Here is a 14,182-nt window from a genome sequence, read left to right as displayed (position 1 = left end):
TTCATCTTTCAATGTTTACATTATACAACATTGATACTTAGTATGATCACTCTGTATACATATAAAATTTTTAATTTCCTTATATAGTTTTGAATTAATTAAAATTTTATTTACATTCTATTTTCAACACTTTCAGTATATGTATGTATAAAATGTACGTAGATATATAAATATGTAACCAAGAGACATTTATCTTAACTTCATTCATTCTACGGCATCGTTATCCATCAATGATTTTCTTTTAGTCTCTTTTTTTGTAGCTTCACTACATGACGTCCTTTTTTTATTCTTATCCTATTTTATATTCAAGAAAATCCTTTTGCATGTTTTTAAAACTTAATTCATAGAGAACAAGAAAAAGACAAAACGGAGTGATAAAAATGGAAAATGCAATATGAAATGCATTGAAGGAGTGAGTGAATTGCAAAATTATAGATTTTTCGAAGCCTTTTTACATCTTTTATACAATATTAACGTACGAAGGGGGGAGTGCATGTTATGTACTTTTGTGTAATATAAAATTTATTTCTTATGATTTTTAGTTGTTGCTTTTTATCTACTATGAATCATTCCTGCATACAAAATTTAATGCAAATTTTTTCTATGTTCTGGAAAAAAGTATTTTATTTAGCAAAAAAAAAAAAACATTAAAATGAATTTTCATCCCGCTCTTTCATATTTATGTCAACATAAAACTTTTATAGAAATATGAAATATTCGAAAAAAAGTTATTTCTGTTTTAACAAAGAAAAGGAGTGAAAATGAAAAGAAATCTAAATTCCATGTTATTTTTCAATTTTGAAATGAAGACAGAATTTCAATATAGTGTTCCCTTGTTCAGATACAATTGTATTATTTTTAATTCTGAGTTCCCATTAAATGATTCACGCTATGATTAATAAAGCTAACAAATCTCGTCATTTTCAATGTTTCAATATAAATACACATATTTTTTAATATTTTTATAAAATTGCCAATTTAAAGCGATATTAAAGTTCTGAAAACATGACTAAATTCTTGTACTCTAATCATGATAAAATAAAATAAACATAGTTGTACTTTTATATTCAAAATTATTTTATAGCAAATATTTATAATTAAGAAAGTTGAATATAAAAAAATTAATATTAATAAAATTTTTTGAATAACACAAAAAAAAATATTTCCATAATCTATGTAGGGAATAATGTGTGTTCGTGAATACACAAAGGACAAAAGAGATTTTTCGACTCAAAAATTGTGACTTGCAATATTTTGAATTTATAAAATAAATTGAAAATTTGGAATATAATAATGCCTTTACCGCAAGGTTTAAATTCAAAATTTCTTTAGGAGAAATTTAATAACCCTATTTTTTTTAACTAATTAAAAATAAAAATAAGCTGCGAATCACGGTATCCACTTGTTCAAGAATCCACTTCTTGACGAATTTTTTTTTATCGATAGATTTGATCACATAATTCGTCATAAATCATGTGGCCTTTCGAAAAACACGCTGCTCTGACGATTTTGAGAATTTAAAAATTTTCGTAGATATTCACGTATATTCTCTTGTTTAACCATTAATTAACACATTTCTTCCCCCTACAAGCTCTTTTCCTTGAATTGGGTAAATAAAAAGGTTGTATCAGTCTATAGACTGGATTTCAATTAAATATAAAGTATTTAATAAAATTAAGGTAATGACTCCATTCACAATTGGATATCTTCTTATATATTTTTATCTATTAAAATAAATTTAACAAAACACAAAAATAGTTTTAATTAAAATTCGCAATTTAAATTGTAAATGTTTATGAATTTCATGGAACTCTCACAAAAAGGAATAACTACTTTGTTCAATAAAGAACATATTTTATAATGATTAAAAAAATAATTAAGGATTCGAAAAAAAAAGATATTGTAAAGGAAAACTGGATAAAATGAAAATTATTGCAAAAAACTTTCATAATTCGAAATTAGTAGGTTATTGTTAAGTTGCAAATTATTATTAACCAGGTCATGATTTCCTTGCTATTTTCTTTTTTTTTAAAAAGTGCTCTGGAATCCCAATAATTTAAAAATTTTTAATATGTAAGCATCAAGTTTCCTTTAGAGAAATTTAAAATCAACATTGATGAATGCTCTCTAACTCGTCTAGGCAAATACCAATATTTCTGTTGTTTTCTGTCATGTATATATACACTTTTACATATAATTTTTTTACTCAGCATAAATCGCAAAAAAATTTGGGAAACAAATGCTTCTCACTAGCTGCAGCTTTTCTGTCAGTCTGTTCGAAGGTCCATCCTTTCACAAACCTTCCTGAATTGAATTAATCCTTTGAACTAGTCATTAAATTAAACTCGTTTTTCGAACCAACATTGTTACAACATTTTTTTTTGTTCTTTCTATATTTTTATTATCTGTCTATGCATGGCAATATGCGAGAATTAACAATTTTGTTCTTTAAATCTAAAGCTATATAAATACAACTTCTACACTTGACTTAAATTCTTAAAGGGAAACGTGCTGTTTTACAAACCGTGGGTTTAAATGACTTAATTTTTTATATTTCAATATAAAAATATTTGAAATCTATGAGCTTAACACCGTTGCTATGAAAAACTGTGCATTTGTTTACATTCGTTTAGGTACGTATCAATAAATAATTCCTCACCCACTCATATATATAGATAGACATTATTTTTAATTGGTCTATTTTAAAAAAAAATTAATTTTTTTTTATAACCAATGAACCTTAATCTTTTATTTATATGTATGTGTTTTCAGTTCCATTTTATGTAAGAATATTATCAGCAATAATTAATTCAACCAATTTCAATAAAGAATTATCATCGACCTTAATAATAACAATAATTATTATAAATATGAATTAAAATTACAATTATTTTGCTCCCATTTCGCTCCTTGAACTAGGGATTATTAATATTTATGTATAATATATTACTCATGTTTGTATACGATTTGCATGATAATTTTTAGGTATTGAACACAAAATATTTAAGTTCATAAATATTTAAATATGTATTTATAAAAACCGCAGACATATTTTTATGTACCCGAACATAAAAAGAATATGATACCCTAGTTTTTGTATTTGTGCTAAAATTATTACTATACAGCTACATATATGTGTATGTGTACGTTATGCACAAACACATAATATATGGTGTTAACACAATTGAGGAAACTTTAGGAAGAAATTGCACGATTGTCTTAGAAGAAATTTAATTAAAGAATAATTTTTTTTTAAAACTTTAAAATAAATTAAAATAGTTGATTAAATATGCAAGTTATTTGTATTTTGCAGTAATATGTTAGGACCAGGATTTGATAGACTCAAATTTATTTTACCCTTCAAATTTGTTGGTATAGCTATAGCTCATTAACGTTCTGATTCTTGGAGGAAAAAAAATTTGCAAATTTGAAATAGAAATGTATTTATGGCCAGTTAAAGTTTATAATTGAAATGATGACAGCTATTTATTTTTGTCTGTTCAAAGATTATATGTACATTTTTTATACATACTTCGGTCGAGCACAAAAAGTTGATTAGATAAATTTTAACAATACAATTAAATTGCATGACAGCTAAATTTTCCTTACATTATTAAAATTACAACGTTATACATACGAGTATTATATGAATTTGCTAATATCACAAACATTAAGATACATAATATATGATCCATACACATACATATTTATGTTATTTATGAATAGGATATTAATTTCAAAGATATTTTCAATATAATTAAAACAATTAAACCAAACAAATAATAAAATAAAATCAAAAACAGAAATGAATATTAAAGATTCTTATACAATGAACGATTTTCTGTATATCACAGTATGTATCTACCCCAGATTTATTATATTCAATTCTCTAAGGATAATAAAATTTTATTACATACATAAAATTAAGGAACTTAGATTATTATTCCCATTCTATTCAAGTCTCGATTCTATTCTCTATTTGATAAAATATAAATCGGGAAAGAGTATTGTTGATCTTTTAATAGAATTGAAAAAAAAGGAATAAAAGCTGAACTAGAACATTTTATGCTATCAGGGATGCTACGACTTTAAATAAGTTACATTTCTGACTACTTTTGCAATAATTATATAAAAAAAATTTTCAATATAAGTAAAATTTCTCTAAATAATTGAACCTTAAAGTTGTTATTTAATTTGTATATTTATAAAGATCAAATAATGAAATGACCGGCAATTTCAAGGCTCATTTCAATTAGTTTTGCAACAAAATTATTAACACTTACCTTGGTGAACTTTATTCAAAATCATGAAATCTTAGGAATTTTTATTGAAATATAAAGCAATTCACACATAATTTGGTGCTAGTTATTAAGTTTTTTCCCAAAATTTTTTTTCCTTATGCTGCATAAGAATGCTATGATTTTAATTAAGTGGTAACGTTTGTTAAAAATTAACGTTTGCACAGAGCTTTAAATTTAAATTTTCAAACAAACGTCAAAGTATGTATTAATATTGTAAAAATTGTATTCCAAAATGTATCAAAAGCTTTAGCAGTTTTTTTTACAATGTAAAGATATTGAAAGCTCTGAGACGGTACTACAACCGTATTAATACCGTACTTAAACTTTTTATAAGACATTATTGAAGTCACGGATTTTAAATCAACTTTGACTTTTGATTTGCAGTTTGGCTCTTAAGGAACAAAGAAAAAGAAACAATATGATAATGTGTTGAAAAATTATTTTAATATTTTTAGCACTTTTCCAAAAAATTTTTTGAAAAAAGTGCTTATTAGTTTCACTCTGTCCGTCCGTCCGTCCGTCGGTCCGACCGTCCGTGGACACTTTTTTTGTTTACAAAACTTCTACACCCTTGAAGATAGAAAGCTGAAATTTCATACGTACATAGACCTTAACTAGAAACTTATTTCCGTAGAACAAAATTTTTACCTATCTCCCCCCCTTTAGAAGTTATACCCCCCCAAAACCCTAAAAATGGCCTTTTTTAAATATTTGTTGCAATGAAACCATAAGCATTTTTGAAATTTTGCAAACGCAGAAAGGCAGTAGCTTGCTTCCCCTAGCGCGATATACTATAGTTAAACTTTAGAAAAACAAAATGGCCGTTCAAATTTACCGTTATCTAAAGTCCTTTTTTTACAAATTTTTGATGTCATTTTTCTTCTAGACCCCAGCTTGTAGAAGCTTGAAATTTTAGGAGCTTTTAGACATTAACAAATAGTTCATTTCGTTAGAAGAAAATTTTTTTCCATTTCCACCCCCTCTCAAGTTATCACCTCTTGAAATTCGTAAAATTTGAATTTTTGACTCCTTATATTTCCGAAACCGCAAGCTTTTCCAAATTTTTATAAACGTAAAAAGCTAACGGTAAATTCCATGAAATTAAAAAATATAATTATTTTTCTTAACTCACACAATTAACCCTTAAAATCGAGCATTATGTTAACCCCATTTTATATTAATTTTTGCTTTATTTCAAACATTTCATATATGCGTCATCCTAAATATATGCAATTCTAGAAATAGTTTTGTATATGAATGAAAATAACTTTAATAGTTTGATAGGTATACATAGACTGTATTTAAAAGCAGAATTTTCAGTTGTTGAAGGGAAAAGTGCTACAATACAAACCATTGGTTTGACCCAACTTTATTGCTTTTCCTTTCTTCTCAAGAGAGAATAAGAATTTAAATTTAAAAAACTTTATTTTTCCTCCTTTTTGGAGTTTGAAAGAAAACAGATTTCCAAAAATTTTTCCTTATGCAAAATGAAAATTAATTTTAAATGAAAATTATCTAAAAACTTATCGGCAAAAAGCAATTTAGACAAATTGTACGAATCATATTCATAATTTGTAATTTTTTTTCTTTTTCAACATTATTAAAAAATTATTTTTTATACGAACGTTCGAATTTTGCTTAAATACCTTGGAGTACGACTTTATTGAGGTTATTGATACACGAACTTTAATTAATGTTAACTTGATATATGCATTTGAGAGAGCGATTAATCTATACTTTTTGAATAAATACAAAACACTAAACGACTCACAAGAACAATTTGAAAGAAGTCATAACATAAACATAAAAAGAAGGACAACATAAAAATTAAAAGCTTTAATATTTAAAATTTATTACTAAGTTTCACTGAATATTTCTAAACTCATCTAAATTTAATTAAAGTATGTAGGTAAAAATAACGTGTTTTTTTTTCTTTAAAAAACATAAGGTAAATAAAAACGATCAACTGCACTGTCCAAAAAAAAGAAGTATAAAAAAGTATTCGTAATAGTTAAATAATAACAATATATTCATAAATTAAAATTAAAAAGTCAAAACGGAACTGTTCTTGAAAAGGACTCGTACATTGTTATAAATTTTCTATATTAAAAGTATAAAAAAAAATATTAGAATTTCTATAAAAATTTGTATTTTTTTTTTTCTGCTTTTGAACGAACATAAACTTATCTACAACAAAGTTTTCGATCAGTCTATCCCTGTTGGAACGGGATTCATTTGAAATATATTTGTACAAACAAGTGTATTTGGAATGAATGCTATAGAGCAAATTATGGCATAAAATCCAGACAAAAAAATATTTGTATGCATGTATGTACGTAATCTCTAGGATTTTTTTTCGAAACAATAACTAATTTTTTTTCTTCTTTTAGTTTTTTTTTAAATATATTCCACACAAAAAAATCAAATAACATAGAAAAGTTTTTATAACAAAAAAACCCAAAAAATAAATATAAAAGGAGTGCTCTAAATAATAAAAAGAATTATAAATATTAAAAATTTTATTATATTTCGTTTGGTTTACAAAATAATAAAAAAAAAAAATTTAATTTTTTATCTCTTCCTACAAAAAACAGAAAAAATGAAAATTTTTCCAAATAAAAGTTTACTGAGATTTTAGATTTAGAAATATTATGTATTTTATTTGTGCTGTTAAATATGGTAACTAAAATTTTAGCCCCCTGCTCCCAATAACAAAGTATAATCTATTTTTTTGGCAGAATCTATTTTAAAAGTTATTTCTTGCTTTTATTTTCCAATTATTACTATTGCCATGAGTTTTTTTTTTAACATTTTCAGTCATTAGTATTTGTAGCAGTCCCATATTATAACAATTAAGTAAATTAAATTATTCTCAAAAATTATTTAGGTTAGGTGTTTTGGGTCTTAAACACTTTCATGCATTTTTATGTATGATTTTATAAATTAAATAATAAGATAATGTTATAGATTATATTTAACTAGATTGAAATTTATTTTCAAAATATTTTGTGTTTATGAATTGAAATTATTATTTAATAAGTGATGAAAATATTTGGAAATTTTAAGAAAACTGGATTATAATTTTTAATTATTTTAATATTTAAATCTTTCATTTAATTTATTCTATACAAGAATTCAAAATTTAAAACATTAATTATATGATTTTATTATACTTAAAAAGGAGTGGAAATTAAAATTAAACCAACGCACTGTCACCAAAAGTCTTCATTTTCATTCATTATAAATTCATCAAACTTTAAGTTCTCATAAGTTCGGAAGTTCAAATATGTGTTAATTTATCTCTGTATTATTCGCTTGAATACAAAGTTTTGTTATTTAAAAGGAAAATAATAATAATTTTTTGTACCCTAATTTAATTTTGTTGAAAATGTGATTTTGTAAGTACACGTGTATAAAGTGACTTGGCACCAAATAACTTTCTGCCTGAACACTTTAATTAGATTATAATATACTTGTGTTTCAATTTGTTGAACAATAATTTTGTTAGGATTCTATGCCACTAAATTGTGTAATTGATTTCCAAATTTTTAATTTTTTCTAAAATTATAAACTAAAGTAAATTTTGAGGGAGAGGTGCTTCTTTTTGAAAATTGTAAAAACAATTGTTATAAAATTATATATCAATAAAATTTATAATCAATACAGGTAAAATATATTCCAGATCAGTTAAGTATTTTCAAAACCAAATTTTTCTTATCTTAGATACTGTCAGAACAGTCAATATATGTATAAGTACGGAACAGATTTATGTTAGATTTCAGATTATCGAATATTATTTAAAAATTTTCATTTATAATTATTACAATTATTAATTTAATTTATAAATTATAACTTGATCCTTAATGTGTCTGTATATGTTTTTATCATCCTTTTTACATAATTTTTAATCATAATAACTTTATTAGTTTCATAAAGTAATTTTGGCATTATTCTTCTTTGTAAAGAAGTTTATTCAACCGATTTTGTTAGGCGTCCACAAACATATATAAAAATAATAAAATACAGTCTGTACAATAATTTAATAAAATATGTAAATGTATGAAAAGGCAGAACATAAATGCTATAGATCTAATATCTGTACAATAATATTTTAATATTTGAATTTACGAACTCAAATATATTTATATTATCTACAATACATAAATACAACATTTAAACTCTTGGGTATGTTATAAAAGGTAAAAATATAATTTTAACATCAAGGATTATTTTACAAAGTCGAGACACAGAAGATATTATTTTGTAAAAGTAATTGTTGAATAGAGAATTGAATTGACCAAAAAGGTAAAAAAAAAAAATTTTAGTCCTTTTGTACTTTTGAATAATTTAGTTAAAAAATATAGAATATATTGTACAAATATGCAAAGGATTTTAAGTAAAAATGAAGAATAAAAAAAGGATTTCATTTTATAAAAAATGTTGTATAGGTATATTGAGCACAGGGAGGAAATTGATTACGATGAAATATTTTATACAAAATATAATACTATATTTACTTTGTAACATTTTTTATACGATTAACGAAACATATTACACCTATAAATGTTCTTTGTTAAATTTTTTTACAAAATATTAATAACATATAGAAATCAGTCTCAAATCTCGGACCTATAGTGTAGATATTATTACATTTTCTCTTGTAATTTATAAAATCTTAAACTATACATACTAGGATGTACTTATTTAAATTTTGGAAAAATTATGATATTTAAATTAAAAAAATTTTATACATAAGTAAGAAATTTCCATTGAAGTATGTGATATAAAAAGAATTTTGCTAATTCACTTGGGTATTGCCCTTAAATATTTAAAAATATGCATTTTCTGCTTTAATTCAACATATAAAATTACATTTGGAAATATTTAAAATAAGTTTAGAATACTGTTATAAAGTTATTTTTCATTAAATTACATCACAAGAGATCTTATTTTGTAAAGTACTTCGAAAGTACATAGGTTTTTATACATCAAAAATTTTATGCATTATGAGTACTGTGTTCCTTTAACAATCTTTTATCTTTAACTAAACGAGCCTGAGTAATAGAATAGAAAGTATTGAAATGGGTTCAAAATTTTCATATAATAAATGTGGAGTGTTTCCTTCCAATTCCGATAATTTCTCACACCATCTTTCATTCTTACACATTCTCATAATTTCTTAGATAATTTTCCATTATTACAGTTAACCTGTTGGACTATTATATGCTAAAGCGTAAATTTTTTGATAAGAAAAACGAATAATGGTAAATTTTTATCATAAATTTTTTATTTTCTTAAGGTATTTATTATCCAATTTTTTATTCATAAACTACATTCTGGTTTTACTAGTATATTACATTTTATTAGAACATACAAACATACAATAACTATTATATAAGTAGTCATTAAGCATAATATTATAAAATTTTCCCATAATTTAGATCATAACCAGATCCAGAGTGACCAATATTCCTATTTATATTATATACATAATATGTACATATTGTTATTTTGTTCTTTTTTATTTTATGTTATTAAAATAATTCATATGAAAGCTATAAAATATCCTTGTCATATTTAAATAAAGAAAACATACCAGCAAAAGAAAAGAACTGAGACTGTTTTCTTATTGCGCATTTTATTTAAAAATAAATACGTGTAAAAATTTATTTATAGTCAATTATTTCCGTTATTCTTACAACGCTCTTATGTATTAAAAATATCTAACCAAAAACAAAATTCATAGAGGAAATCGTGTCTTGTAAAAATATCCTTAAAATATATGTATGTACATTTCATAAATAAAAACAACAGAAAATGACCATTTCAGTTTTATTTATTTTTTCATAACATAAATTTACCATAAAATAAAAGGAATACAAAAATAAATAAAATAAATATAATCAAAAGTAGTAATGTAAAATCCATAATAAAAAAAAAAGGACAACAAAAATTTCTTAAGCTACCAAAAAGAAAAAAAAAATTTTGCTAAGGTTCAAATTGTCTTCTGAGAATACTTTAATGGCGTAATTTTAAATAAGAAAAATGGTAATGGAGAAAACATAAGATATACTCCAACTTCAGGCACATTCAGAAAGCATGAAAATATTAATGGTTTCCGTTTCCATGTGTACAAATAAATAAATACGTAAATTATATGAACCATAGAACCGACATTCCAAAGTATGATAGCTGTGCATTTCTTCATGAGACTAATAAGAAATAAATCGAAAAAAATATGAAATTCCCTCATTATTTTTATTTTATTATTGGTATTTAATGTGTTTGTATAGTAAAGCAAGTTGATTTTTATTTTTCCAATGTTTTTTATTTACAATAAGCACGCAGAAATTTTATTACTCTGGCAATATAATTATTTCTTATTTTTGAAATAGTTAACATTCGAATGATTGGTTTGGTAGTTTTCTACAGAAATCATACATATTACGAAATTCCATTCGGTATAAGTTTTTTGATATTAAAAGAGAAAAATTTTTATGAAACTATACAGCGGTCAAAAGTAAATTTGTGATGCTGCATACCGAATTCAGAAAATTATATTAAAATTATTTAAAATTTTAATTGGAAAAATAAAAAATCGGGTGTTGGTAGCTCATGGTCAACCACGCATTAGATATTCCCCGCAGAGATCCTGTTTCTGTTAATGGTTTTCTTGAAAAGTTTTTACACAATAAATTGACCAACGAAGTTGGTTAATCAAGGGCAAAATTCATTCTTTTTCAAGAGCAAAACTTAATTATTACATTTACATGAAATGAGTAAATTAATAGTATATTTATAAAAAAAATAAAATGAACTTTTATTGGAGTTACACCTCTAGTAACCCAATTTTCCCGAAATTTGAAGTTCAAATAAAAACTGAATTTAAAGAATTAATCCAAGTTCAAATTTTTTTTTTTGTTTTTCTTGATAACTTTGTTAAATATGATAAAAAAATATAGTTGGTCCGTAGTAAAGGTCTAATTGCTCTTACATCACCATCCGCAAAAGTTTGTTAATTCGTCGTAATTCACAAAGGAAATTTGCATATAAAAATTTATCAGTTATTGAGATAGAGCAGCAGACCGACATCTCTAGAAGGTAGTAGAAATGCACCTCCGGTAAAATTTCGACTTAGAAATTTAGCGTAATCAAATACATATATATTCGCAGACATATATGTTACTCTAATACTAAACATTTTTTATTAAGTACAAATGCCGTCATTGTTTCCCTATCGCAAAATTTCAAATTTAAGTTCTGTCTAGCGGCATTTGGTTGGAGTTTCAATTTAGTTTTAAGAAGTTCACTGACATTTTCGAATACAACTAAACTCTTTACAATATTTAAATTTATTTCATAAAATACTCATAAAAAAACTTTGCTTCTATTGTTAATATACTGATCACGTATTACAGATTTGTAATGCATTGCTATGCGATGGTGCAAAAACAATATTTTTGTTCCCTTCATTTGACAATGGTTTATTCTACATTGAAAAACTTTAAAATGCGAAACTTCTATTAACACTGTAAATTTTAATTCATCCTATTTTTCGAAATATTTTGAAAAAGATGACTTAAGAACAAGAGATTTATTTTTATACAATTTGTTTGAGTGATTTTTTCTTTAATATAAAGAATAATAGTTGTAAATCTTACTTGTATGTTGTTAGAAATTTGCTGACCCACACACAGCATCAAAAAGTTCTATAAATTTTTTTGTTATTTTTTATTGTTATATACGTAGTTTATTCTTTGTTCGGCAAACGTTGAAAATAAAGAATTTGCGAAAATTGTAACTGTTTTTGTATTTTAATGTTATTGTTAAGAATAATGTGTTCATGCAGCATACTTACTTCTTTTGTTACCATGAAACTTTATTTTATTATTTGTTAATTTTCTTCTCTATGCTATATTTTTTATTTCTTCTTTGCTTAAAATATTAGGGAAAACTTATAGATCTCAAAAAAAAATATATTGATCCAAATCCTTGATTACATTATAATGATGTACAGGACTAAAAACAAAATTTGACAAATTACAGAAATCATTACGTGTTTAAAAAAATTGGACACGTTTTATTGTCACTATGAATTATTGTATAACATAATTTAAAGTTGACGCGTACTACAGTAATCTATGGAATTTATCCTTAAAGCAACAAATTTAGTTATACGAGAGTACCTTCAATCTTATTTTATATTATTAAAACTGTTATTATCCTACGTGTAAAGTTTTATGATTTTCTACAACTGTTCGTAAAATTATAGTTATTCAAGAATTATTACTAAGAAAAGAGAACTATACAAAGCTAGCTCGAATTAGTTATTGTGTTTCAAGATTGCTTCACTTAGTTTTTTCTTTATTAGAATTTGGGCTGGAATACAGCAAAGAATATGCATTCCGCAATTAAAATTATAACCTTCAGAATTAAGTTTAAACATTTGGTTTAACAAAGTTGGGTGATTTGTAATGAAAAACTTTTCCATTTAACATTCATATACGAATATGTTTAAAAAATTGCATACATTTAGGATGAGATAAAAAAATTGAAAGAGAAGTTAAGAAGATGTTAAGAAAAATAATTATATTTTTTGATAGTATGCATTTACTGTTAGTTTTTTGCATTTATAAAATTTTGGAAAAGGTAGCAATTTTAGAAATGTAAGGTCCAAATTCAAATTTTAAAAATTAAAAGAGCAGAAGGGGGTGAATAAATTTTCTTCTAACGATATGAATTATTTATTAGTGTCTAAAAACGGCTAAAATTTCAGAGCTCTACAACTTAAGGTCTAGATTTTAAAAATTTGAAAAAAACGGAACTTAGATAACTATAAATTTCAAGGGTCACTTTGTCGTTTTAAAGTTCAAATATGGTGCGCCACAGTAGAAGAATAAGCCAGCAAGCTTTTTCCTGCGTTTACAAAATTTGAAAAATGCTTTTGGTTTCGCTGCTATAAATAGTAGAAAAATGACATTTTTAGGGTTTTTAGGGGGGCTATAAATTTTAGAGGGGTATAAGTCTTTAGTAAAGTTTTATGTACATATAAAATTTGAGCTTTCTACCTTCAAGGGTGTAAATGTTTTGTAAACATGTCTACGGACGGACGGACCGAGTAAAACTAATAAGCACTTTTTTTGAAAAATTTTTTGGAAAAGATCTAAAAATGAAGAAACAAACAAATAGTCGAAATCTGTGCTGCCATATTGAGGAATTATTCCCATATTATGAGGTTTTACATGAAAAAAATGTTAAAAAGAGAATTTAAAGGTCCAATGCATTATCATGTATCGCATCCCATGTATTTCAAATTAAGATGCATGCATGTGTTCAAAATTTTTTAGAAGCAAAGCATCGCATGATGTAATTTTGTGTTGCTGAACATTTTTGATACGAAATGTACAAATACAAAAATACAAATACCAAACTAAAATTTGTGTGAAAATTCAAACTAAAAGATTTCTTTGGAAGAAATTCAGCAGTCTGAATATCGCAGTACTTGGAGAAATTAATATAAATATTCCATGTCTCTGAAAGTGTTAGTCCTGAATATTTCGAGCTTTCAAATTTAGAGAGAAAAAATTGTATTCATGGTTAAATTTAATTTTTAGCACTATGTGATATATAAGGGAAGTGCCATAGAAAACAACATTTCTCTTGAGGAAATACGCTGTAAAATTTTGAATCTCTAAAACATCTTTGCATAGTAGAAAGTTTTAATGTAGTGTAGTTCCTATATAAATACGAAAAATTACAGGTTTTTATTCTTTTAAATTTCATCTTCCAAATGTTCAAAAAACGTTAATTTTGAACTACACAAAACATAAGTAAAGTATTGCATTTGATGTCCGAAACAAAATTACGAGAGTAAAATATTC

The sequence above is a fragment of the Condylostylus longicornis genome, unplaced genomic scaffold, assembly GCF_029603195.1.
Source record: "Condylostylus longicornis isolate FDR11 unplaced genomic scaffold, ASM2960319v2 ptg000010l, whole genome shotgun sequence".
In the NCBI taxonomy this organism is placed as follows: Eukaryota; Metazoa; Arthropoda; class Insecta; order Diptera; family Dolichopodidae; genus Condylostylus; species Condylostylus longicornis.
Note: the sequence above shows the minus strand (reverse complement) of the source record.